General features: G+C 44.0%; 2 protein-coding genes across 2 annotated transcripts in view; one reads left to right on the forward strand and one right to left on the reverse strand.

Annotated features, from left to right (window-relative positions):
• The window catches only part of CCNY (cyclin Y), an 876,528-nt gene that overhangs the window by 408,182 nt on the left and 443,726 nt on the right, over positions 1-24,620 (forward strand). The window lies entirely within an intron of this gene.
• The window catches only part of CUL2 (cullin 2), a 135,397-nt gene that overhangs the window by 103,727 nt on the left and 7,050 nt on the right, over positions 1-24,620 (reverse strand). Inside the window, exon 2 of the mRNA XM_050804779.1 lies at positions 3,224-3,316. The gene's annotated coding sequence lies outside the window, so the exon portion shown is untranslated. The remainder of the gene's footprint in view (positions 1-3,223; positions 3,317-24,620) is intronic.

The following is a 24,620-nucleotide window of genomic DNA, read 5'->3' on the forward strand; positions in this document are numbered from 1 at the left end:
TCTCTATGAAAAATAAATACAACAAAATATCAGTTGGGTATGGTGGTGCATGCTGGTAGTCCCAGCTACTCTGGAGGATCACTTGAGCCCTGGAGGTCGTGTTTGCAGTGAGCTGTGATTATGCTACTGCACTACAGACTGGGTGACAGGGCCAGACCCTATCTTTAAACAAACAAATAAACAAAACTGTATAGGTTAAGAAAGTAAGGAAGTACTAAAAAACAAAACAAAACAAAATCTGCTTCCATAAGAGTATTTCAAAGGGGCACAGGAGCCAACTGAGAGACAGATGTTGTTGTTTGCTGAAACTAAAGTGCTCGTGTTAGGTTTTTAGTAGTAGAAAGATGTAGCTTCAGGTCCCCCCCCCCGTCTTTTTTTTTTTTTTTTTTTTTTTTTTTTTTGAGATGGAGTTTCACTCTGTTGCCCAGGCTGGAGTGCAGTGGTGCAATCTCAGCTCACTGCAAACTCTGCCTCCTGGGTTCAAGTGATTCTCCTGCTTCAGCTTCCCAAGTACCTGGGATTACAGGCACCTTCCACCATACTTGGCTAATTTTTGTATTTTTAGTAGAGATGGGGTTTCACCATGTTGGCCAGGCTGGTCTCGAACTCCTGTCTTCAAATGACCCATCCACCTCAACCTCCCAAAGTGCTAGGATTACAGGCATGAGCCACCGTGCCCAGCCTCATGTCCCTTTTCTTCAAAGGTTCACCTTATCTTATGTAAAATGTAGATTTACTGAGCACTAACTAAAGTGTCACAAGTATGCAACTATTTGCCTCACTGCCGCCCCCTTGATTTAAGAAAAATGTATAAATACTGAACTTCCTGCGAACCTCTTTGGAAAAAGCAGCCAGATGCATCTGTGCCTTGGATATTTCCTAGTTGTACCCTTAAGCTCGCTCAGCATACCTCAAGGAGGGAGGACTGCTTGAGGCCAGAAGTGCAAGACCAGCCTGGGGAGGCTGACGTGGAAGGATTGCTTGAGTTCAGGAGACTGAAGTTGCAATGAACTGTGATCATGCCATTGCCCTCCAGCTTGGGCAACAGAGCAAGACCCCCTGTCTCAAAAAAAAACAAAAAACAAAAACAAACAAAAAAAAGAACTTATAGTACCCCTCAGCCAGGTGATCAAGCTCAGTATTAACAATGTACCCTTGGCATGATGTGATGAGAATGGCACTTTACCTCTGTGATCATCCTCCCCAAACCTCTAAACCCAGTCTATCATGAAAAGAATATTAGACAAATTCCAGCTGGGCACAGTGGCTCACGCCTGCAATTGACACTTTGGGAGTCCCTAGTAGGTGGATCACTTGAGGTCAGGAGTTTGAGACTAGCCTGGGCAATACAGCAAGACCCCATCTCTACTAAAAATAAAAAACTTAGCTGGGCTTGGTGGTACACGCCTGTAGTCCCAGCTACTGGGGAGGCTGAGACATGAGAATCACTTGAGCCCGGGAGGCAGAGGTTGCAGTGAGCGGCAATTATGCCACTGCACTCCAGCCTGGGTGACACAGCAAGACTCTGACTCAAAAAAAATAATAAATTAAATTAAATTAATAAATAAATAAAAGAGAAAAAGTACGAGGTCTCTAATCAGAAAAGCTCAGAACTCATATCATATTCTGTGGGTGATGGTGGTACTAGATGAACAGGTTATATCTTTGCCTCTCCGAGACAATTCTGGTTGAAAGCTATTTAAAAAGGAAATATAAAAAGTATTCTTTTTTAATAAAAAGAAATTACCAGTGGATCCTTTATATTTCTTTGCAGTCACTTTTAGACAGGTAATTTAATAAGATAAAAGCTGCACTGAAAAAGAACTCATTTGGAGGAAAAACCCACTATTTGAGATAGATAGCTCACTATTTGAGAGAGATGATGCATTTATGATTTCTCAAAATTGGGAATACAGAGTAAATCTCGGTAATGGATTGCAAGGACTTATACATGATATGTGAAAGAAGGGGAGATGACATTTTTCTGAACTGTTACATCATATTAAAAATACCGCACGCACGGTGGCTTACACCTGTAATTGCAGCACTTTAGGAGGCCAAGGCAAGAGGATTGCTTGAGGTCAGGAGTTCAAGACAAGACCTGTTTCTACCAAGAAAAAAAAAATGTGTGTTACCAAGAGCAAAATATGAATTGTGACCCACCCAGATAAGGATGATGACAAAGAAGATGGAATAACTTGTAACTTAATAAAAATAAGCAGGCGGGGCACAGTGGCTCATGCCTGTAATCCCAGCACTTTGGGAGGCCGAGGCAGGTGGATCACCTGAGGTCAGGAGTTTGAGACCAACCTGGCCAACATGGCAAAACCTCGTCTCTACTAAAAATACAAAAAATTAGCTGGGCATGGTGGCGGGCGCCTGTAATCCCAGTTACTTGGGAGGCTGACGCAGGAGAATTGCTTGAACCCAGGAGGCAGAGGTTGTAGTGAACTGAGATTGCATCATTGCACTCCAGCCCGGGCAACAAAGCAAGACTCTGTCTCTAAATAAATAAATAAATAAAATAAGAAATATAGGCCATCTCATTTGAGAAGATAGGAACAAAGAAAGCAGAACAAGTCAAATGTGGCAAGTCTGGAGGGAAGCTAATTCACAGAAATAACAAATGAACTAAAAGACGTAGTTCCTGGGCTAAGGAAGGTGGTTGATCAATAATATTAACCTGGGCCGGGTGCGGTGGCTCACATCTGTAATCCCAGCACTTTGGGAGGCCGAGGCAGGTGGATCACGAGGTCAGGGGATCCAGACCATCCTGGCTAACATGGTGAAAACCTGTTCTACTAAAATACAAAAAATTAGCTGGGTAAGGTGGTGCACGCCTATAGTCTCAGCTACTCGGGAGACTGAGGCAGGGGAATCACTTGAACCCGGGAGGCAGAGATTGCAGTGAGCCGAGATAGCATGACTACACTCCAGCCTGGCGACAGAGCGAGACTCCATCTATAAATAAATAAATAACTTGTACCAAGTGGGTCCTGAGTACTGGGTATGCTCAACATCAATGTTAGAAGTAGAAACTACCCAAGATTATACAACCAGATTTCTAAAATAGCACACTTAGGCTTAGCAAGGCTGAGGCAGGCAGATCACCTGAGGTCACAAATTCAAGACTAGCTTAGCCAACATGGTGAAAGCCCATCTACTAAAAATACAAAAAAAACCACAAAACAACAACAACATTAGCTGTGTGTGGTGTGCACACCTGTGATCCCAGCTGCTTGAGAGGCTGAGACATCAGAATTGCTTGAACCTGAGAGGCAGAGGTTGCAGCCTGGGCGACAGAGCAAGTCTCCACCTAAAATAAAATAAAAAAATAAAATAGCACACTTAGGTATGGATGGCAAGGTTAAGAATCTTAGCTAAGTGTCAATGCCTTTTCCAATAAATAAAATATGTATTAAGCCAAAATAAAAAAATTAAAAAGTGGACTTTTATTAACCTTATGGTTTACTTGTCTAGATCTCTGTGGGCAAGTGAATAAAACTAATATACTAAAAATTGTACAGTGGGGTTTTTGTTTTCATTTTTTTTTTTCCTAGAGACAGGGTCTTTTTTTTTTTTTTTTTTTTTTTTTTTTTTTTTTTTTTTTTTTGAGATGGAGTCTCGCTCTGCCGCCCAGGCTGGAGTGCAGTGGCCGGATCTCAGCTCACTGCAGGCTCCGCCTCCCGGGTTCACGCAATTCTCCTGCCTCAGCCTCCCCAGTAGCTGGGACTACAGGCGCCCGCCACCTCGCCCGGCTAGTTTTTTGTATTTTTTAGTAGAGACGGGGTTTCACCGTGTCAGCCAGGATGGTCTCGATCTCCTGACCTTGTGATCCGCCCGCCTCGGCCTCCCAAAGTGCTGGGATTACAGGCTTGAGCCACCGCACCCGGCCTAGAGACAGGGTCTTGCTGTGTTGCCCAGGTTGGTCTAAAACTCCTGGTCTCAAGTACTCCTCCTGTCTCGGCCTCCCAAAGTGCTGGTATTATAGGCATGAGCTGCTGTGCCTGGTCTTGCACAGTCGTTTAATATTTAATAAACATTCTATAAGATAAAATATTCTGGTATAACACCAACCTAAAAAAAGGTTAGCAACATCTTGCTTCCAAAAAAACATCATTTGCTATTAGAAAAGAAAACAAAGAAAAAAAAATTCACAATATGAACTCTCAGATCAGAGTATGCACCAAACACTCCACTAGGAATAAAAAAGGATAAATTTGCTGGGCCTTTTGTAACCTGCATTACACGTAACAAGTTACTTGAAGCCTACATCCTCATCACAGTTCCCTTATTAGAAAAGATGGGAGGCATGGCCCCTATTGCACTCTTATACTTTATTTTCTGTTTTTATTTTTATTTTTAAATGACCCAGGCCAGGCGTGGTGGCTCATGCCTGTAATTCCAGCACTTTGGGAGGCCGAGGCAGGCGGACCACTTGAGGTCAGGAGTTCGAGACCAGCCTGGCCAACATGGCGAAACCTCGTCTCTACTAAAAATACAAAAATTAGCTGGGCATGGTGGTGCGCACCTATAACCCAGGTACTCAGGAGGCTGAAACAGGAGAATTGCTTGAACCCGGGAGGCGGAGGTTGTAGTGAGTCAAGGTAGCACCACTGCACTCCAGCCTGGGCGACAGAGTCCATCTCAATAAAAAACAAATTACCCTACAGTAAAAATTGACTGGGGAGAGGGGTGTACCTTCTGTCCATTTCAACCCATTTACGGCCATGCGTGGCCATCACCACAATCAGGACACAGAGGAGTTCCATTCTCCCCAACTCCTCTCTTGTGCTCTTCCTCTATATATCACAGGGTTTTCTTTCCATGTCACCATGGGTTTTTGTCCATGTCCTTTGCCACCTGAGTTTTTCTCCCTTCTTCCCAGTCATTTCTGAGCACTTGAGCCTTGGAACAATCGGGAATGGAGAGTGCCTCTAGTGAGAAGAGGGAGAGGGAATTAGAGGAGAGGCCTTCTGGGTTGTGGGAATACAGGAACCTTATTCAGATCATGAGGTTTCAGCCTTCTATCTGGAAGAGTCTCACAGCCAGTTGGGCACTTAACTTAGCTCAACTAAAAATCTTAAAGGTGAGAGGTATTGACAGACATTCACTTGATGTCGCTGGCAATAGTGGTTTATAATTGCAGGACAGCTCAAAGCTACAAAACCAGTTGCTTTCAGCATGGAGACAACTGGTCTACCATTGGAGAAAATCTGGAGACCACACTTTGACCTCATTAGTACCAACATCTAGCCATACACAGGAATCTGTTTTAATATCACTAGATTAACTCACATCAAAACAGCTGCTTTGATTTTTAGGGTCCATTATTATTCCTGTTTTACCGGAAGCTACAATGAAGACTTAAGTGATGGAAGCGTCAACACAATAGATTCATGCCTACTAATTCCTGCTGTAGAACCCCTGAGACTAAGATTAGTTTCAAACTGAAGAGTTACAAGTGGGATGCTAGGTCCTCTTACAGCTCAGTCACCACACACACAAGCACTCGTTTCTTCTGAATCAACTCCTGTAACTCTTCAGTTCCAAACTAATCCTTTGCATCATTCAATTCTACTGGGTATCAAAAGCATAATTAGAAGATGTGTTTCACCCAGAACTACAGCAGTTGCTATTGACACGTGTAGTATAGTACAGCTTGTGCTCGGCTCCCTGCTCTAATTCTACTGCACCAAGGGGGAATGGTTTCTAATTAGAGGGAGTAGAATTAACAGAGCATGAAAAACATGATATCCGTGACATAACCTAAGTTATTTAGTGTCTGCACTTGACTAATAAAATAAGAAACAGTCTCCCAAAGTGCTGGGATTACAGGTGTGAGCCATTGCAAGGTGGGCCAATCACCTGAAGTCGAGAGTTCGAGACCAGCCTGGCCAATAAGGCGAAACCCCGTCTCTACCAAAAATACAAAAATTAGCCAAGCATGGTGGCACACGTCTATAACCCCAGCTACTTGAAAGGCTGAGGCAAGAGAATTGCTTGATCCCAGGAGGCAGATGTTACAGTGAGCTGAGATTGTGCCACTCAAGCCTGGGTGACAGAGGAGACTCCATCTCAAAAAAAAAAAAAAAAAAACATTGATAAAAATAAAAACAAAATAAAATAAGAAACAGGCTGGGCGCTGTGACTCACGCCTGCAATCCCAACACTTTGGAAAGCCAAGGCAGGCGGATCACTTGAGGCCAGGCGTTCGAGACCAGCCTGGCCAACATAGCGAAATCCCATCTCCACTAAAATACAAAAATTAGCCAGGCATGGTAGCACATGCCTGTAATTCCAGCTACTTGGGAGGCTGAGGCATGAGAATCACTGGAACCTGGGAGGCAGAGATTACAGTGAGCTGAGATTGTGCCACTGCACTCCAGCCTGAGCAACAGAGCCAGACCCTGTCTCAAAAAAATAATAAACAATAAATAAAATAAATTTAAAGGCCAGGCATGGCGGCTTACACCTGTAATCTCAGCACTTTGAGAGACCGAGGTGGGTGGATCACGAGGTCAGGAGTTCAAGACCAGCCTGGCCAAGATGGTGAAACCTTGTCTCTACTGAAAATGCAAAAATTAGCCGGGCACAGTGGCAGGCGCCTGTAATCCTGGCTACTTGGGAGGCTGAGGCAGGAGAATCGTTTGAACCTGGGGGGCGGAGGTTGCAGTGAGCTGAGATGGCACAACTGCACTCCAGCCTGGGCAACAGAGTGAGACTCTGTCTCAAAAAAAAAAAAAAAATTAAGAAGAAACAACTGAAGTGACAATGTTAGTTCCAGCCATAATAATACTCCAATTATTAAAATCAAAGTTGAACAATGCTGCCTATCTATTAAGGGGAAGAGCCAGTTGTAACATTAGTATGAAGAGCTCTCTAATTTAATGTTTTCATTGTGTCCAATCTGTTATATATTTATAAATTACCTAATCCAGAAACCTATGCACTTTCAAGGTACTTCCATCCCAAATCTACTTGGCTCAAAATTTTTTGTTTTTGTTTTTGAGACAGAGTCTTGCTGTGTTGCCCAGGCTGCAGTGCAGTGGTGTGATCATAACTCACTGGAGCTTCAAAGTCCTGGGCTCAAAGGATCCTCTCACTTCAGCCTCCTGAGTAGCTGGGACACAGGCGCCTGCCACCAGGCCAAGCTAATTTTTTGTATTTTTAATAGAGATGAGGTTTAAGCATGTAGCCCAGGCTGGTCTCTAACACCTGACCTCAAGTGATCTGCCCGCCTCAGCCTCCTAAAGTGCTGGGATTATAGGCATGGGCCAACATACCTGGCCGCTCAGAATGTTTTCACCGATGCAGGATTTTCCCCAGCCAGTATGAACTAATATTGCTCTCATACTCTGCCTCTCATTTATTCTTTCTCCTCTAGATATAATCTAAAGGTTTACAATAAAATGTAACATCTCCAAGGGATAGATCTTGGAATTGAGGGAATCCACTTAAAAAAAAAAAAAAGAATATAAAAATGCAAATAAAAAATGCTAGTGCCGGCCGGACGCGGTGGCTCATGCCTGTAATCCCAGCACTTTGGGAGGCCGAGGCGGGCGGATCACAAGGTCAGGAGATTGAGACCATCCTGTGAATGGTGAAACCCCGTCTCTACTAAAAATACAAAAAATTAGCCGGGTGTGGTGGTGGGAGCCTGTAGTCCCAGCTACTCAGGAGGCTGAGGCAGGAGAATGGCGTGAACCCGGGAGGCGGAGCTTGCAGTGAGCCGAGATGGGGCCACTGCACTCCAGCCTGGGCGACAGAGCGAGACTCCGTCTCAAAAGGAAAAAAAAAAAAATGGTAGTGCCTGGCATAGTGCCTTGGGAAAGGAAATTTAAGCTTCTTTAGCTTTATGGTAACTCATTTCTGTCTCCAACATCTGGAAAACTTTAAATATAGTCCATTAGCCCTACAAAAACACTGTTCTTGAGATAAGCATACACACATGCACACACACAATTTCACACATACGTGCAGGGTCCATAAGATGGCACCAGAGGCTGGACATAGTGGCTCACACCTGTAATCCCAGCGCTTGGGGATGCCGAGGAAGGTGGATTGCTTGAGCTCAGGAGTTGGAGACCAGCCTGGGTGACATGGAGAAACCCTGTCTCTAGAAAAATATAAAAATTAGCCAGGCATGGTGTCATGCATTTGTAGTCTTAGCTACTCTGGAGGCTGAGGTTGGAGGATGGCTTGAATCCAGGAGTTCAAGGCTACAGTGAACCAAGATCTGGCCATTGCACTCTAGCCTGGGAAGATGGTCCCAGACATTACTCTTCCCATTAAGGTTAACCCCTTGACTTCCTGGTCTCCTTCCCTTTTCTCTCCTCCCCTCCATGTATTTTGATTGCCTAGAACCTTGGTGTAAGGAAGGAGGTGGAATTGCTGGGCTTCTTTTCCAATTTCTAGTTGTGTTAAGGATAGGGGAAATTTTAGGAAACTATAGTAATGTGCAAATACGGGCACTCAATACATTAATGGTAAATTAATTCAATGTATAAGTAACCATGGAATCCAAGATTTTTTTTTAACATGAACAGTCCTACTAAAGGAAGAATCAAAGACTTTTTTTTTTTTTTTTTTTTTTTGAGACAGAGTCCTGCTCTTGTTGCCCAGGCTGCAGTGCAATGGCACAATCTCAGCTCACTACAACCTCCGCCTCCCGGGTTCAAGCGATTCTCTTGCCTTAGCTTCCTAAGTAGCTGGGATTACAGGCGTCTGCCACCACACCCAGCTAATTTTGTAGTTTTAGTAGAGACGGGGTTTCGCCATGTTGGTCAGACTGATCTCGAATTCCTGCTCACAGGTGATCCACCCGCCTGGGCCTCCCAATGTGCTGGGATTACAGGCATGAGCCACTGTGCCCAGCCCAAAGATTCTTAAAGATATATTCAGGCTTGGCCGGGCGCGGTGGCTCACGCCTGTAATCCCAACACTTTGGGAGGCCGAGGTGGGCGGATCACGAGGTCAGGAAATCGAGACCATCCTGGATAACACGGTGAAACCCCGTCTCTACTAAAAATACAAAAAAATTATCCGGGCGTGGTGGCGGGCGCCTGTAGTCCCGGCTACTCGGGAGGCTGAGGCAGGAGAATGGCGTGAACCCGGGAGGCAGAGCTTGCAGTGAGCCGAGATCGCACCACCGCACTCCAGCCTGGGTGACAGAGCAAGACTCTGTCTCAAAAAAAAAAAAAAAGGTGTATTCAGGCTTGAGAAATGTGTTGAAACAAACAACATGACATTTAATAGGGATTAAATGTGATGGCTTGGATTTAGGTTTTAAAAAACTAAGTAACTGGGCCGGGTGCGATGGCTCACGCCTGTAATCCCAGCACTTTGGGAGACCGAAGCGAGTGGATCACGAGGTCAGAAGATCGAGACCATCCTGGCTAACACAGTGGAAACCCGTCCCTACTAAAAAAATACAAAAAAATTAGCCGGGCATGGTGGCGGGTGCCTGTAGTCCCAGCTCCTCCGGAGGCTAAGGCAGGAGAATCACTTGAACCTGGGAGGCAGACGTTGCAGTGAGCCGAGATCACGCCATTGCACTTCAGCCTGGGCGACAGAGCAAGACTCTGTCTCAAAAAAAAAAAAAAAAAAAAAAAAAAAAAAAAAAAGAAAAAAGAAAAGAAAAAAACCCCAGACTAATTACATACAATAAAAGGAATATATAATTAATGTTCAACAGAACCCTTATTAAAAGCCATGAACCTGGCTCCTGAAAGAGTCAATCTCCTGAAAAAAAAAAATCAACAAACACCAATAAACTTTAGGAGAAAAACACACAGCAAATGACATACTGGTATGGGACAATGTACTTTACGCATAGATAGCTAGGAAGGATGAGAACAGCATATATTCCCAACAATCACTGAAGTAACAGATGAAAAATTTAGAGGGTTGGAGATTAAACAAAAATGTGTAGGTGCTATAGAAAAAATGTTTGCATCCCCCCAAAATTCATATGTTGAAACCTAATCCCCAATATGATGGTTTTTGTAGTACGGGGCTTTGGGAGGTGTTACGTCATCAGGGTGGAGGCCTTCTGAATGGGATTAGTGCCTTTACAAGAGTTCCCAGAGAGCTCCCTCACTCCTTTGGTCATGTGAGGACACAGCAAGAGGACAACCATCTGTGATCCACAGAGGGGCCTTCAGCAGACACCAGATCTGCCAGTAACTTGATCTTGGATTTAGTCTCCTATAAAAAATAATTTTTTTTTTTTTTTTTTTTTTTGAGACAGAGTCTCACTCTGTCGCCCAGGCTGGAGTGCAGTGGCACGATCTCGGCTCACTGCAAGCTCCTCTTCTCAGGTTCACGCCATTGTCCTGCCTCAGCCTCCCGAGTAGCTGGGACTACAGGCGCCCACCACCATGCCTGGCTAATTGTTTGTATTTTTAGTAGCGACAGGGTTTCACTGTGTCAGCCAGGATGGTCTCGATCTCCTGATCCGCTCGCCTTGGCCTTCCAAAGTGCTGGGATTACAGGTGTGAGCCACTGCACCCGACCAAATGTCTGTTGTTTATAAGCCACCCAATCTACGGCATTTTGTTATGGTAGCCCAAATGGAAAGATAGTGGGTCTGATGTTATCATTGTAACTCTTGTTAGAAAAAGGGTAAATTGTGTCTGCATTGCCCTTATCTGGTTTTGAAAGCAGAGTGGTTATGATCTGAAAAAGGATTACAGGTGATGACTTTGAAAATAGGCTGAAGACTAAGATTTTAAAGAAAAGGGCAGTTTACTTTATGACAGTATGTCTGATGTTATCATTGTAACTCCTGTTAGCAATAAGGAAAAAGGATAAATTATGTCTGCATTGCCCTTACCTGGTTTTGAAAGCAGAGTGGTTATGATCTGAAAAAGGATTATAGGTGATGGCTTTGAAAGTAGGCTGAAAGCCAAGATTTTAGAGAAAAGGGCAGTTTATTATTTCAAGTATTTTTCATAATTGTCAATAAACAAATATACATAAAATACCTCCAAAAAGATACATGCCTAAGTGTTGCCTCTGGAGAGAACTGGAGAAGTGGGGACACAGAAACGTGTCCTTTAATGTTGTTGTACTTTTAATGTCATGTGGATTTTGTGCCATGTTTATGTATCATCAATTTAACACTTACTAATTTTAAAAAGTAGAAGACCTGGTTCCTACTCTTCCTAAGTTCATTGCTCCTTTCCTGTGTACTTGTACTCTCTGGGATTATTGCTAATGTGGCACTTATCTGAAGTCACTGCAATTATTTAGGGCAAGGGAAGAGTTTGTGAGGTTTTCATGTTGGAAAAATAACATCTTAGCCTTTTGTGAATGGAGAATGGATTAACAAGAGGCCAGAATGGATGCAGGCTGATCAGTTAAGAGGCTATTGCACCTGCCTAAGTAAGAAGTGACAGTAGTTTGGGCCAGGCACGGTGGTTCATGCCTGTAATCCCAGCACTTTGGGCTAAGGTGGGAGGATTGCTTGAGCCCTGGAGCTCCAGACCAGCCTGGGCGACACAATGAGATCCTGTCTCTTAAAAAAAATAGAAAAAATTAGTGGGGCATTGTGGTGCATGCCTGTAGTCCCAGCTACTTGGGAGGCTAAGGTGGGGGGATCACCTGGGCCCAGGAGGTCGAGGCTGCAGTGAGCCGAGATCATACCACTGTACTCTAGCCTGGGTGACAAAGTTAGACCCTGACTCAAAAAAAAAAAAAAAAAAAAAAAAAAAAAAAAAAAAGAAAAAAACCAGTTATTTGGACTAGAATAGTGGTGGGAAAGACAGGGAGAAATGAAAAATTTGGGAGCTACTTAAATGTCTTTGATATTGGAATTGAGGTAGGAGGAAGTTACCAAAGATGACACCTGTTTCCAGATTTGGGAATGTATTAGCTTCCTATTGCTGTGCATGGATTCTTTGGGTCAGATTTGGGAGTGGCTTAGCTGAATAGTTCTTTTTCTCATTTCATGAGGGTTTCTCATGAGATTTCAGTCAAGGTATTGGCCTGGGCTACAGCCATCTGAAGGCTTGACTGTGGCTGGGGGATCCTGCTACCAAACCCACTCACATAACTGTTGGCAGGAGACCTCAGTTCCATGCTGTCCCTGTGGACTTCTCCATGGGACTTCCTAGATCTCCTCATAAATTGTTAGCAGTCACACAGAAATCCGATGTTTGCTGAATTAATGTTTTTTAAAAACCTAGCCATTTCTGCTAGGGACAGTGGCTCATGCCTATAATCCCAGCACTTTGGGAGGCCGAAATGGGCGGACCACCTGCGCTCAGGAGTTGGAGAGCAGCCTGGGCAGGATGGTGACAATATCTCTACAAAAAATACAAAAGTTAGCCAGGGGTGGTGCATGCCTATAGTTCCAGCTACTTGGGAGGCTGAGGTAAGAGGATTGCTTGAGCCTGGAGGTCGAGGCTCCAGTGAGCCATGTTTGCACCTAGCAGAATTTTTTTTTTTTTTTTTTGAGACAGTCTTGCTCTGTCCCCAGGCTGGAGTGCAATCTCGGCTCACTGCAAGTTCCACCTCCTGGGTTCACACCATTCTCCTGCCTCAGCCTCCCAAGCAGTTGGGACTACAGGTGCCCATCACCATGCCCGGCTAATTTTTTTGTATTTTTAGTAGAGATGGGGTTTCACCGTGTTAACCAGGATGGTCTCGATCTCCTGACCTTGTGATCCACCCGCCTCAGCCACCCAAAGTGCTGGGATTACAGGCGTGAGCCACCGTACCCGGCCAGAAATGGTTAGGTTTTTAAGAAACATTTAAAAAATGTTTAGCCTGGGTGACAGAGTGAGACCCTGTCTCAAAAACAAAACAAAACAAAACAAGAAACCCGGCCATCATTTCAACCAGGCAGAATTATACATTTATGCATCCATCAATCTTTAATTCCTTGATTGATTACATCATTATTTCATATATATTATGTGCCATGCAATGTTCTATAATTGTGCTGGGGCACAATATTTGTAGGGTCCTTTTCTCAATAAACTTACATTCCAGTGAGCAGAGACAGATAAAAATCAGGTAAATGAATGACAAAGATAATTTTGTCTACTAATTAATACTGTAAAGAAAAACAGTATAATTGAATGAAGTAATGGGGGATACTACATTAGCTAAGGCCATTAGGCAAGGATTTTCCAAGGCGACATTTGCGTTTACACGGCAAGGAGAGGCCAGCCCCACAAACATTTGCAGAACGAGATTTCCAGACAGTGGGAGCAGCAAGGGAAAAAGCTTGAAGGATGGATGAGTTAGGTGTGTTTGTGAAATAAAATGAAAGCCAGTATGATCAGTGCATAATGAAAAGGAAGACCAAAACCAAATCTTGTAGGATTTTATCAACTTTAGTAGAGAAGTTCGGTTTTATTTCAACCATATGGAAGTCACTAGAGGTTTTTAAGCATGAATAATGATATAATCTGGTTTGCCATAATTAAAATATCCATAGTGGGCCAGGCATGGTGGCTCACACCTGTAATCTCAGAATTTTGGAAGGCTGAAGCAGGAGGATTGCTTCAGGCCAGGAGTTCAAGAGCAGCCTGGGGAACACAGTGAGACCCCCATTTCTAGAAAATAATCGAAAAATTAGCTGGGTGTGGTGGCACACACCTGTGGTCTCAGCTACTCAGGAGGCTGAGTTAGGAGGATCGCTTGAGCCTCGGAGGTCAAGGCTGCAGTAAGCCGTGATTGTGCCGTTGCAACACAGCAAGATTCTGTCTCAGAAACAAAACAAAACAACACATGAAATATCCATACTGCTATAGGAAGAAGGCAGTATAATTGTTTGCTAGGGCTGCCATAACAAAATGCCACAGATTGGGTGGATTAAAGAACAGGAATTTATCCAGGCGCAGTGGCTCATGCCTATAATCCCAGCATTTCGGGAGGCCAAGGCAGGCAAATCACTTGAGGTCAGGAGTTCAAGATCAGCCTGGCCAACATGGTGAAACCCTGTCTCTACCAAAAAATACAAAAATTAGCTGGGTGTGGTGATGCACCCTCATAGTTCCAGATACTCTGGAGTCTGAGATGGGAGAATTGATTGTACCTGGGAGGTGAAGGTTGCAGTGAGCTAAGATCACACCACTGCACTCCAGCCTGGGTGACAGTGACACCTTCTCTAAAAAAATAAAATAAACAGAAATTAATTTTGTCACAGTTCTGGAGGCTGGGAGTCCAAGATCAAGATGCTGATATGGTTGGTTTCCTCTGAGGGCCTAAGGGAGAAGTCTGTTCCAGGCCTCTTTCCTTGGCTTGCAGATCGCCACCCTCTTGGTTGCTGCCTCTTCACATATTTGTCTCTGTGTGCATGCATCCCTGGTATCCCCCTCTTATAATTACACCAGTCACATGTGATTAAGGTCCTACCCCAATGGCCTGATTTTAACTTAATAATCTCTTTAACGACCTAATCTCTGGATATGGTTACATTCTGAGGTGCTAGAGGTTGCGACTTAGACAAGTGAATTTGGGAGAGACACATAACAGCTCATAACAGAAGTCAAGAATGGAAGCAGCAAGATCAGTTAGGACACTATTGCAGTATCTCAGCAAGAGATGCCAGTGGCTTGGATTAAGATTTTTAGATTAGGAGTAGTTGGATTAGATAATTATTTTAAAAGTAGCATGCGGCCGGGCGCGGTGGCTCAAGCCTGTAATCCCAGCACTTTGGGAGGCCGAGACGGGCGGATCACAAGGTCAGGAGATCGAGACCATCCTGGCTAACACAGTGAAACCCCGTCTCTACTAAAAACACACACACACAAAAAACTAGCCAGGCGAGGTGGCGGGCGCCTGTAGTCCCAGCTACTCAGGAGGCTGAGGCGGGAGAATGGCGTAAACCCGGGAGGCGGAGCTTGCAGTGAGCTGAGATCCGGCCACTGCACTCCAGCCTGGGCGACAGAGCGAGACTCCATCTCAAAAAAAAAAAAAAAAAAAAAAAAGTAGCATGCATGGGTTTGCTACTTCTAAGTGCTAAAAAGAAATGACTCAGGGATTATCATCAGTTTTTGGCCTGAGCAACTTGGTTGCCATTTGTGAAACAGAGAAAATGAAGAAGCAAGTTTACAGGGAGAACAAGAATTATGAGATTAAATTATTCTTTTTTTTTTTTTCTTTTTTCTTTCTTTCTTTTTTTTGAGATGGAGTCTCGCTCTGTCGCCCAGGCTGGAGTGCAGTGGCATGATCTTGACTCACTACAAGCTCCACCTCCTGGGTTCACGCCATTCTCCTGCCTCAGCCTACCGAATAGCTAGGACTACAGGTGCCTGCCACCACGCCTGGCTAATTTGTTTTTGTATTTTTTGGTAGAGACAGGGTTTCACCATGTTGGCCAGGATGGCTATGATCTCCTGACCTCGTGATCCACCCGCCTTGGCCTCCCAGAGTGCTGGGATTAGAGGCATGAGCCACCGCACCCGGCCGAGAATAAAGGATTATTTAAGAATCACTCTTCTTTCATGAGAAGATTCTTTTTTTTCTTTTTTGGATTCAGGTTCTGGCTCTGTTGCCCAACTGGAGTGCAGTGGTACAACTGTGGCTCACTGCAGCCTCAAACTCCTGGGTTCAAGTGATTCTCCTGTGCTACTTCCTAAGCAGTTGGCACTACAGGTGTGCGCCACCACACCTAACTAAGTTTTTCTATTCATACTTTTTATAGAGATAGGGTTTCACTATGTTGCCCAGGCTGGTCTCAAACTCCTGGCTGCAAGCCATCCTCTGCCTTGGTCTCCCAAAATGCTGGCATTACAGGTGTAAGCCATTGCACCCAGCCAAGAATTCTACTTTGAACATGTTATGTCTAAAACATATTAGACATTCAGGCCAGGCATGGTGGCTCACACCTGTAATACCAACACTTTGGGAGGCCGAGACGGGTGGATCACTTGAGGTCAGGAGTTCAAGACCAGCCTGGCCAACATGGTGAAAACTGGTCTGTACTAAAAGTGAAAAAATTAGCTGGGTGTGGTGTGGCACGTGCCTGTAATCCCAGCTACTCGGGAGGCTGAGGCAGGAGAATCGCTTGAACCTGGGAGGCAGAGGCTGCAGTGAGCTGAGACTGCATCATTGCATTCTAGCCTGATATATTGCTATTAATTTCCAAAAAAACTTTTCATGGTCTCTGATTCAATTCCTGCACAGCACAAACTCATAGCCTACTGTCCAAAGATTGGGAGTATGGTAGAAGAAGAGTCACTGCTCAACTGTACAAGGGTCTATGTGTAGAGAGGACCCTGAAGGCCTCATTACTCCTTGTACAAACTCACAACCAAATCCTATTTCAGCTCCTATTTTCTGGTACCTACTTTTCCTAGGACTCTTAGAAGTTCTTCAAAGTAAATCAAATTGTTTCTCACTGGTCTTCCCTTCTGCATCCTATGTCTACTATTAACTATCATTCTTTCAGTCTTACAAAAATTTGTTGAACTCTCATCTGCTGGAACTCTGCTTTCAGCGAAGATGGAAAGACCAGAACTGGATTTATCCTTCTGCCTAAAACAACTAGAAAATCAGACAGAGTACATAAAACAATGGTTTTCAGATGGTGGATAATGGGCACTGCAGGACTGCGATCCCCAAGCAAAGGGAAAACACAGATGACTCCTACAATTGAGCCAGCTTACTGTCTGGAGGCAGTTTTCAGGCTCTAGTGCACGTAAAGGGAACCCAGACAGAGCATGGCTCTCTGGCTAGGTTGAGGAGATAGATACCAGGGTTCAGAGAAGTCACTAGAATTTTCAGAACAGACTGCGAGAGGAAGTCGTCTTGGCCGGGTGCAGTGGCTCACGCCCGTAATCCCAGCACTTTGGGAGGCCGAGGTGGGTGGATCACGAGGTCAGGAGATCGAGACCATCCTGGCTAACATGGTGAAACCCTGTCTCTACTAAAAACACAAAAAAATTAGCCGGGTGTGGCGGTGGGCACCTGTAGTCCCAGCTACTCGGGAGGCTGAGGCAGGAGAACGGCGTGAACCCAGGAGGTGGAGCTTGTAGTGAGCCGAGATCGTGTCACTGCCTCCAGCCTGGGGACAGAGCGAGACTCCGTCTCAAAAAAAAAAAGAAAAAAAAAAAAAGAACAGACTGCAAGAGAAGACAGAGCTCTATAGAGAGAGGTCTAGAGACCTGGAAAACGAGTTTCCTCAAGTCTATGGCTGAGTTTTGGGCTGTGCATGCATGAGAAGAACATGACTGGGACAAGAGAAATAATCTCTGGAAAGGAGTAGACAGAAAAAAATCCTAGACCTCACACAGGGCTGGAAATAAATTATTCATGTTCTCAAAAGTCAGAGTATTATACAGGGCATCAAGCAGAATCTTCAAAAGGTTGTTGCCTGAGTTGTGAAATCAAAATAGATCAAGATTAAAGACCGTTCTTTACTTACACCAATAATCTTAAAATAAAATTTCACAAGGATCTAACTGATTTCAAGTACTTAACTGCACACTATATAAAATAATTCAGGCAGAGCATGGTGGCTCATGCCTGTAATCCCAGCACTTTGGGAGGCCAAGGCAGGCAGATCACGAGGTCATGAGACAGAGACTATCCTGGCCAGCATGGTGAAAGCCAGTCTCACAGTGTATTTGTAAAAATACAAAAATTGGCTGGGTGTGGTGGCCTGCGCGTGTAATCCCAGCTACTCTAGAGGTTGAGGCAGGAGAATGGCTTGAATCTGGGAGGTGGAGATTGCAGTGAGCTGAGATCAAGCCACTGCACTCAAGCCTGGCAACAGAGCGAGACTCCACCTCAAAAAAGAATTCAGCGGCCAGGTGCTGTGGCTCACGTCTGTAATCCCAGCACTTTGGGAGCCTGAGGTGGGTAGATCACCTGAAGTCAGGAGTTCGAGACCAGCCTGGCCAAAATGGTGAAACCCTGTCTCTACTAAAAATACAAAAAAATTCGCCAGGCGTTGTGGTATGTGCCTGTAATCCCAGCTACTCGGGAGGCTGAGGCAGTAGAATCGCTTGAACCTAGGAGGCGGAGGTTGCAGTGAGCCTATTATCACACTACTGCACTCCAGCCTGGGCAACAGTGAGACTCCGCCTCAAAAAAATAAAAATAAAAATAAAAATAATTCCGCAAGATCCAGTAACTAGCAATGTGAAATTCACAACATCTGGCATCTACCAAAAATTACCAAGAATGCAAAGAAGCAACAAAATATAATTCATAATCAGGAGAAAAATAGAAAAATCAATCAATAGGAACAAACTCAGAAATAATAGATATGATGAATCTAGCAGACAAGTTTTTTTTTTTTTTTTTTTGAGATGAAGTTTCGCTCTGTCACCCAGGTTGGAAGTGCAGTGATCTCAGCTCGCTGCAACCTCTACCTCCCAGGTTCAAGCGATTCTCCTACCTCAGGCTCCTGAGAAACTGGGATTACAGGCACCCACCACACCCAGCTAATTTTTGTATTTTTTATTACTTTAAAAATTATTATTGTTATTTATTTATTTTTGGGGATGGAGTCTCGCTCTGTCACTCAGACTGGAGTTCAGTGGCGTGATCTTGGCTCACTGCAAGCTCCGCCTCCTGGGTTCATGCCATTCTCCTGCCTCAGCCTCCCAAGTAGCTGGGACTACAGGTGCCTGCCACCACACCCGGCTAATATTTTTTTGTATTTTTAGTAGAGACAGGGTTTCACTGTGTTAGCCAGGATGGTCTCGATCTCCTGACCTCAAGTGATTCTCCCTACCTCATCCTCCTGAAGCGCTGAGATTACAGGCATGAGGCACCGCCCCCAGCTGCAGACAAGTTTCGTTGTTGTTGTTTTTTGTTTTTTTGAGACAGAGTCTTGCTCTTGTCACCCAGGCTGGAGTGCTATGGCACGATCTTGGCTTACTGCAACTTCCACCTCCCAGGTTCAAGCTATTCTCCTGCCTCAGCCTCCTGAGTAGCTGGGATTACAGGCGCCCGCCACCACACCTGGCTAATTTTTGTATTTTTAGTAGAGACGGGGTTTCGCTATGTTGGCCAGAATGGTCTTGAACTCCTGACCTTGTGATCTGCCTGCTGTGGCCTCCCAAAGTGCTGGGATTACAGGTGTGAGCCACTGTGCCTGGCCCACAGACAGGTTTTTAAAAATAGATTTTATAAATATATACAATATATTCACAAAAATAGAGGAAAACATGATCATGGTGAGGAGAGAGAAAATATTTTTAAAGTCCCAAACAGAACTTCTAGAAATGAAAATGCAATGTCTGAAATTAAAAAATACATTGGATGGAGTTTAAAGAAGATCAGATGCTGCAGAAGAAAATATCAATGAATTTGACAACACAGATATAGAAACTATCTAAAATGGAGCACGAAGAGGCTGGGCGCAGCAGCTCAAGCCTGTAATCCCAGCACTTTGGGAGGCCGAGGTAGATAGATCACCTGAGGTCAGAAGTTCAAGACCAGCCTGGCCAATATGGCAAAACCCCATCTCTACTAAAAACACAAAAATTAGCTGGGTGTGATAGTGTGTGCTTTTAATCCCAGCTACTCGGGAGGCTGAGGCAGGAGAATTGCTTGAACCCAGGAGGCAGGAGATTCTCTTGAACCCAGGAAGCAGAGGTTGCAGTGAGCCGAGGTCGTGCCACTGCATGCCAGCCTTTGCAACAGAGCAAGATTCTGTCTAAAAAACAAAATAAAAATAAAATGGAGCACAAAGAGAAAACAAGGCCAGGTGCAGTGGCTCACACCTGTAATCCCAGCACTTTGGGAGGTGGAGGCAGGCGGATCGCAAGGTCAGGAATTCGAGACCAGACTGGCCAACATAGTGAAACCCCGTCTCTACTAAAATACAAAAACTTAGCCAGGCATGCTGGCGGATGCCTATAATCCCAGCTACTCAGGAGGCTGAGGCAGGAGAATCTCTTGAACCTGGGAGGCGGAGGTTGCCCTGAGCTGAGATTGTGCCACCACACTCTAGCCTGGGCGACAGAGCAATACTCCATCTCAAAAGAAAACATTAACAAGAGAGATAAATTAATCTAAATGTTGGTTCTGGCTGGGTGTGGTGGCTCACACCTGTAATCCTAGCACTTTGGGAGGCTGAGGCATGAGGATCACTTGAGCCCAGGAGTTTGAGACCTGCCTGGGCAAAACAGTGAGACCCCTGCCACTACAAAAAAATGCAAAATTAGCTGGGTATGGCACACACTTGTAGTCCTAGCTACTAGGGGGGCTGAGGCAGAAGGATGGGTTGAACATCCAGTCTGGTTAAGACTGTAGTGAGCCAAGACTGCGCCACTGCACTCCAGCCTGCAGGACAAAGTGGGACCTGGTCTCAAAAAATATAATAAAATAATAAATAAATGTTGATACTTTGAAGAGAGCATATCATAATCTGAAGAGAGCAATAAAATGGATAAAAACTGAAACAGGGAAAGAGAAAAGATAAAAATTACCAAGATCTGGCTTGAAAGATGATATCACTACAGATCTGATAGACATTAAAGGATATAAAAATATTATGGGCCGGGCACAGTGGTTCACGCCTGTAATCCCAGCACTTTGAGAGGCCAAGGTGGACCGATAACCTGAGGTCAGGAGTTTGAGACTAGGCTGGCCAACATGGTGAAACCCCGTCTCTACTAAAAATACAAAAATTAGCCAGGTGTGGTGGTAGGCGCCTGTAATCCCAGCTACTCTGGAGGCTGAGGCACAATAATCGCTTGAACCTGGGAGGTGGAGGTTGTACTGAGCTAAGATCATGCCACTGCACTCCAGCCTGGGCGACGGAGCCAGACTCCATCTCAAACAACAACAAAAAAATTATGAACAATTTTATGACAATAAATTTGACAATGGAGACAAAATAGAGAAATTCTCTGAAAGACATAAACTGCAAAACTTATTCTTTTTGAGTAAGAAATAGATAAGCTGAAAAGATCTATATCTATTGTTTCTCTCTAATGATGTTTAATTTCACAGTAATGTACCCAGCTGTGGCTTTTTTTCTGTGATGTCGTTTAACCCTCTTTGAATCCTTTCAATCTGAAATTTTCCTTATTTATAATGTAAGAATATGACTTTTGGGGGATTTAAAAAACAGTATGTCAAGTATTTAGTAAATGTCCAGTACTCAGTAAATATTAGATGTTCTGGCTGGGCATGGTGGCTCAAGCCTGTAATCCCAGCACTTTGGGAGGCTGAGGCAGGCGGATCATGAGTTCAAGAGACTGAGATCATCGTGGTGAAACCCCGTCTCTACTAAAAATACAAAAAATTAGCTGGGCGTGGTAGTGCACGCCTGTAGTCCCAGCTACTCGGGAGGCTGAGAATCGCTTAAACCTGGGAGGTGGAGGTTGCAGTGAGTCGAGATTGCACTACTGCACTCCAGCCTGGGTGACAGAGCCAGACTCCGTCTCAAAAAAAAAAAAAAAAAAAAAAAAAGTTAGCCAGGGCTGATTTCCAACTTGTTTTGGATGTAAGCATCCAGAAGAGACATTTCTTCCACCCTTACAACAACAACAACAACAAAAGGCAAACTTACTTCAAATTACCAAGTATTTTTGAATTTATCAAAGAGTTGAGTTCCCAGAACAAAAAACCAGTCCAAAATCTAAGAAACAACAGATGCCTGCAGGAAGAGAAGGGCACTAGCTTACTTGGGACAGACACAACCAGGTACTGGTATAAGTTTAGCTAGAAGAATTGCGGAATTCATGCAGGCTGGTGTGGACTGGCAGAGCACTCAACTCTGTTGCTCAGGCTGGAGTGCAGTGGTATGATCTTGGCTCACTGCAGCCTCTATCTCACAGGCTCAATCCTCCCACCTCAGCACTCGAGTATTGGGACTATAGATGAGCGCCACTATGGCTGGCATTTTATTTTTTGTAGACACGAGGTCTCACTATGTTTCCCAGTCTGGTCTTGAACTCCTGGGCTCAAGCAGTTCTCCTGCCTCAGCCTCACAAAGTGTGGGAATTACAGGCATGAGTCAGTGCAACTGCCTTTTTTTTTTTTTTAACTGCTCTAAAAGGCAACTATCAAAAGCAAAAATAGCACAAGTATTGTATGTTTACAGCATTTGTAAAAGTGAAATGTATGGCAACAATAGCACAATGAATAGAATGGAAGAGTTGGGAATACAGTGTTTTAAAGTCCTCCTGCTACATGTGAAGTGGTATATTACTGGAGGTTCCTATTATGTGGAACCTATTTGAGTGGACCATTCCATGAAAGTTGTAGGCATGCAAGAATAAAAGTGTTACAGAAATATGTGACCTTGAATTCTAAAATTACACTGCATTACATGTATTTTTATAACAAGTATGCTCTTATGCTTTAAAAAGCTGTCTTTGTTTCTTAATAGACTTGATTTTTTTCAGAACAATTTTAGGTGTGCAACAAAATTGAGCAGAAAGTGCACAGTTCCTATCATCCCCTCCCCCATATATGCACAGCCTCCCTATCAACATCCTGCACCAGCGTGTTCTATTTGTTAGAACTGATGAATCTAAACTGACACATCATAATCATCCAAAGTGCATACATTAGGCTTCATTCTTGGTGATGTACGTTCAATGGGTTTTGACAAATGTATAATAGCATGCATCCACCATTATAGTATCATGTAGAATAGTTTCACTACCCTAAAAATCCTGTGCGCTCCCATTGGTCATTCTAAATTTTCATTCCTCCAAAGCTAGAAATCCCAAAGTTAAAGTTGGCCTTTTTCATTCTAAAGTATGTCTTCAATTCTGGGAAATTCTCAGCAATAATTCTTTCACATGCTATTCTTTTTTTTCCCCTTCTGGAATTTCTATTAGAAAAAATAGTTATGCTTCTACCTTCCACATTTCTTTTTTTTTTTTTTGAGACGGAGTCTCACCTGTGACCCAGGCTGGAGTGCAATGGCACTGATCTTGGCTCACTGCAACCTCTGCCTCCTGGGTTCAGACGATTCTCCTGCCTCAGCCTCCTGAGTAGCTGGGACTACAGGTGCCGACAACCACGCCCAGCAAATTTTTGTATTTTTAGTAGAGACGGGGTTTCACCATGTTGGCCAGGATGGTCTCAATCTCCTGACCTTGTGATCCGCCCGCCTTGGCCTCCCAAAGTGCTGGGATTACAGGCATGAGCCACTGCGCCTGGCCTACCTTCTACATTTCTTAACTCTCCTTTCATGCTTTCCATGTCTTAGTTCCTTCCTTCCTCTCATCTTCTGGTTCATGAATGAACTGTCCAGCTATATTCAACCCATCCGTTGAGTTACATTAATATTTGTCAACATCCAATTCACAAATGCTTGTTTGTGCTTTGTGTTTCCAACATTTTCCCTTCTTTCTCTGAAGCTCTGTTAAGCTTATTTTCCATTCTTATTGTTTGATCCATTCACTTGACTTTCTCTGATATAGCTAGTTCTATGTATTGCTTTAGTAGTTCTCATGGTCCTCAGATGTTTCATGATTTTCCCTCTGTCCTCATACTTATTCCTTGGGACAATAAGCTGCCTTGACTATCATGTCTACTGAGGGAAAGGGAGAAAAGCCTCAATGTTTGTTTGTGCTGCTCCAAAGGGTTTAGGACTTGGGAAAGGTATATGTCATGTTGAAGTGCTTCCAGGATAATGATCCAGTTCAAGCATTCTCTGTTTTTCCATTTTGGGCATGTCCAGATCATTTCACAATTCCTCTACTCCAGCCACTGCTACTGATGGAGAGGTAAAGGGAAAGAATAGGGGGATAGTGGGGCCCCCAGGCACAGGCTGGCCAATCCACACTGACACACCACATTTCCAAATGTCTTGGCTGGTTCTTTTTTTCCGACCTACTCCTTAAAGGTTGATGTTTTCCAATGCTCCCTGCATGTTCCTTTTATCTAACATTGGATGGAGTCTCTCTGGCTCACATTTTCTTTGCCTACACATAGCAGCCAAACAAATAATATTCAAAGTTTGTTAAATAATTGTGTAATTCGGAAATTCAAGGGACATTTTCAACCACATTCTGGATCTTGGAGGAGGTAAGGCTCAGTTTCAGCTTTAAAGTACCTGTCTTTATTGGTTCAGTTATTTTATCTTAAAAAGGAGGTAAATACCAAACAAAGTTAGAAAAAGAATTCTAACGGTCCAACTCTCTATTTCTGTGGATCTCCATTTGCATTGTGGAATTGCTCGAGCCATATAATTTTACCACGTTTAGTCTCTGGTGGATGTCAGTTAATATTAAGTGTATTATGGACTAATTTTTAGCTCTCTGTGAAAATCAACACACCCAGTTTTTAACACAAATATTTTGGTGTTCATATATCTAGGCATACTATAATTTTTAGGGAGGTTTTAAAATTAATTTTATTTATTTGTTTATTTACTTATAGAGACAGGGTCTCACTCTGTTATCCAGGTTATAGTCCAGTGGCACAAACTCCTAGACCCAAGGGATCCTCCTGCCTCAGCTTTCCACTTAGCTGGGACTACAGGTATGCCACCACGTCTGGCTCATTTTTCAATTTTTTGGTAAAGATAGGATTTCACTATGTTGCCCAGGCTGATCTTGAACTCCTGGCTTCAAGCAGTCCTCCCACTTAGGCCTCCTACCTCAACCTGTGTTGAGATTACAGGCACGGGCCACCTTGCCCAGCCCAGGGAGGTTATTTTTTGAAATTCTTTTCTTTAGACT

Source organism: Macaca thibetana, chromosome 9 (assembly GCF_024542745.1).
Source record: "Macaca thibetana thibetana isolate TM-01 chromosome 9, ASM2454274v1, whole genome shotgun sequence".
Taxonomy (NCBI): Eukaryota; Metazoa; Chordata; class Mammalia; order Primates; family Cercopithecidae; genus Macaca; species Macaca thibetana.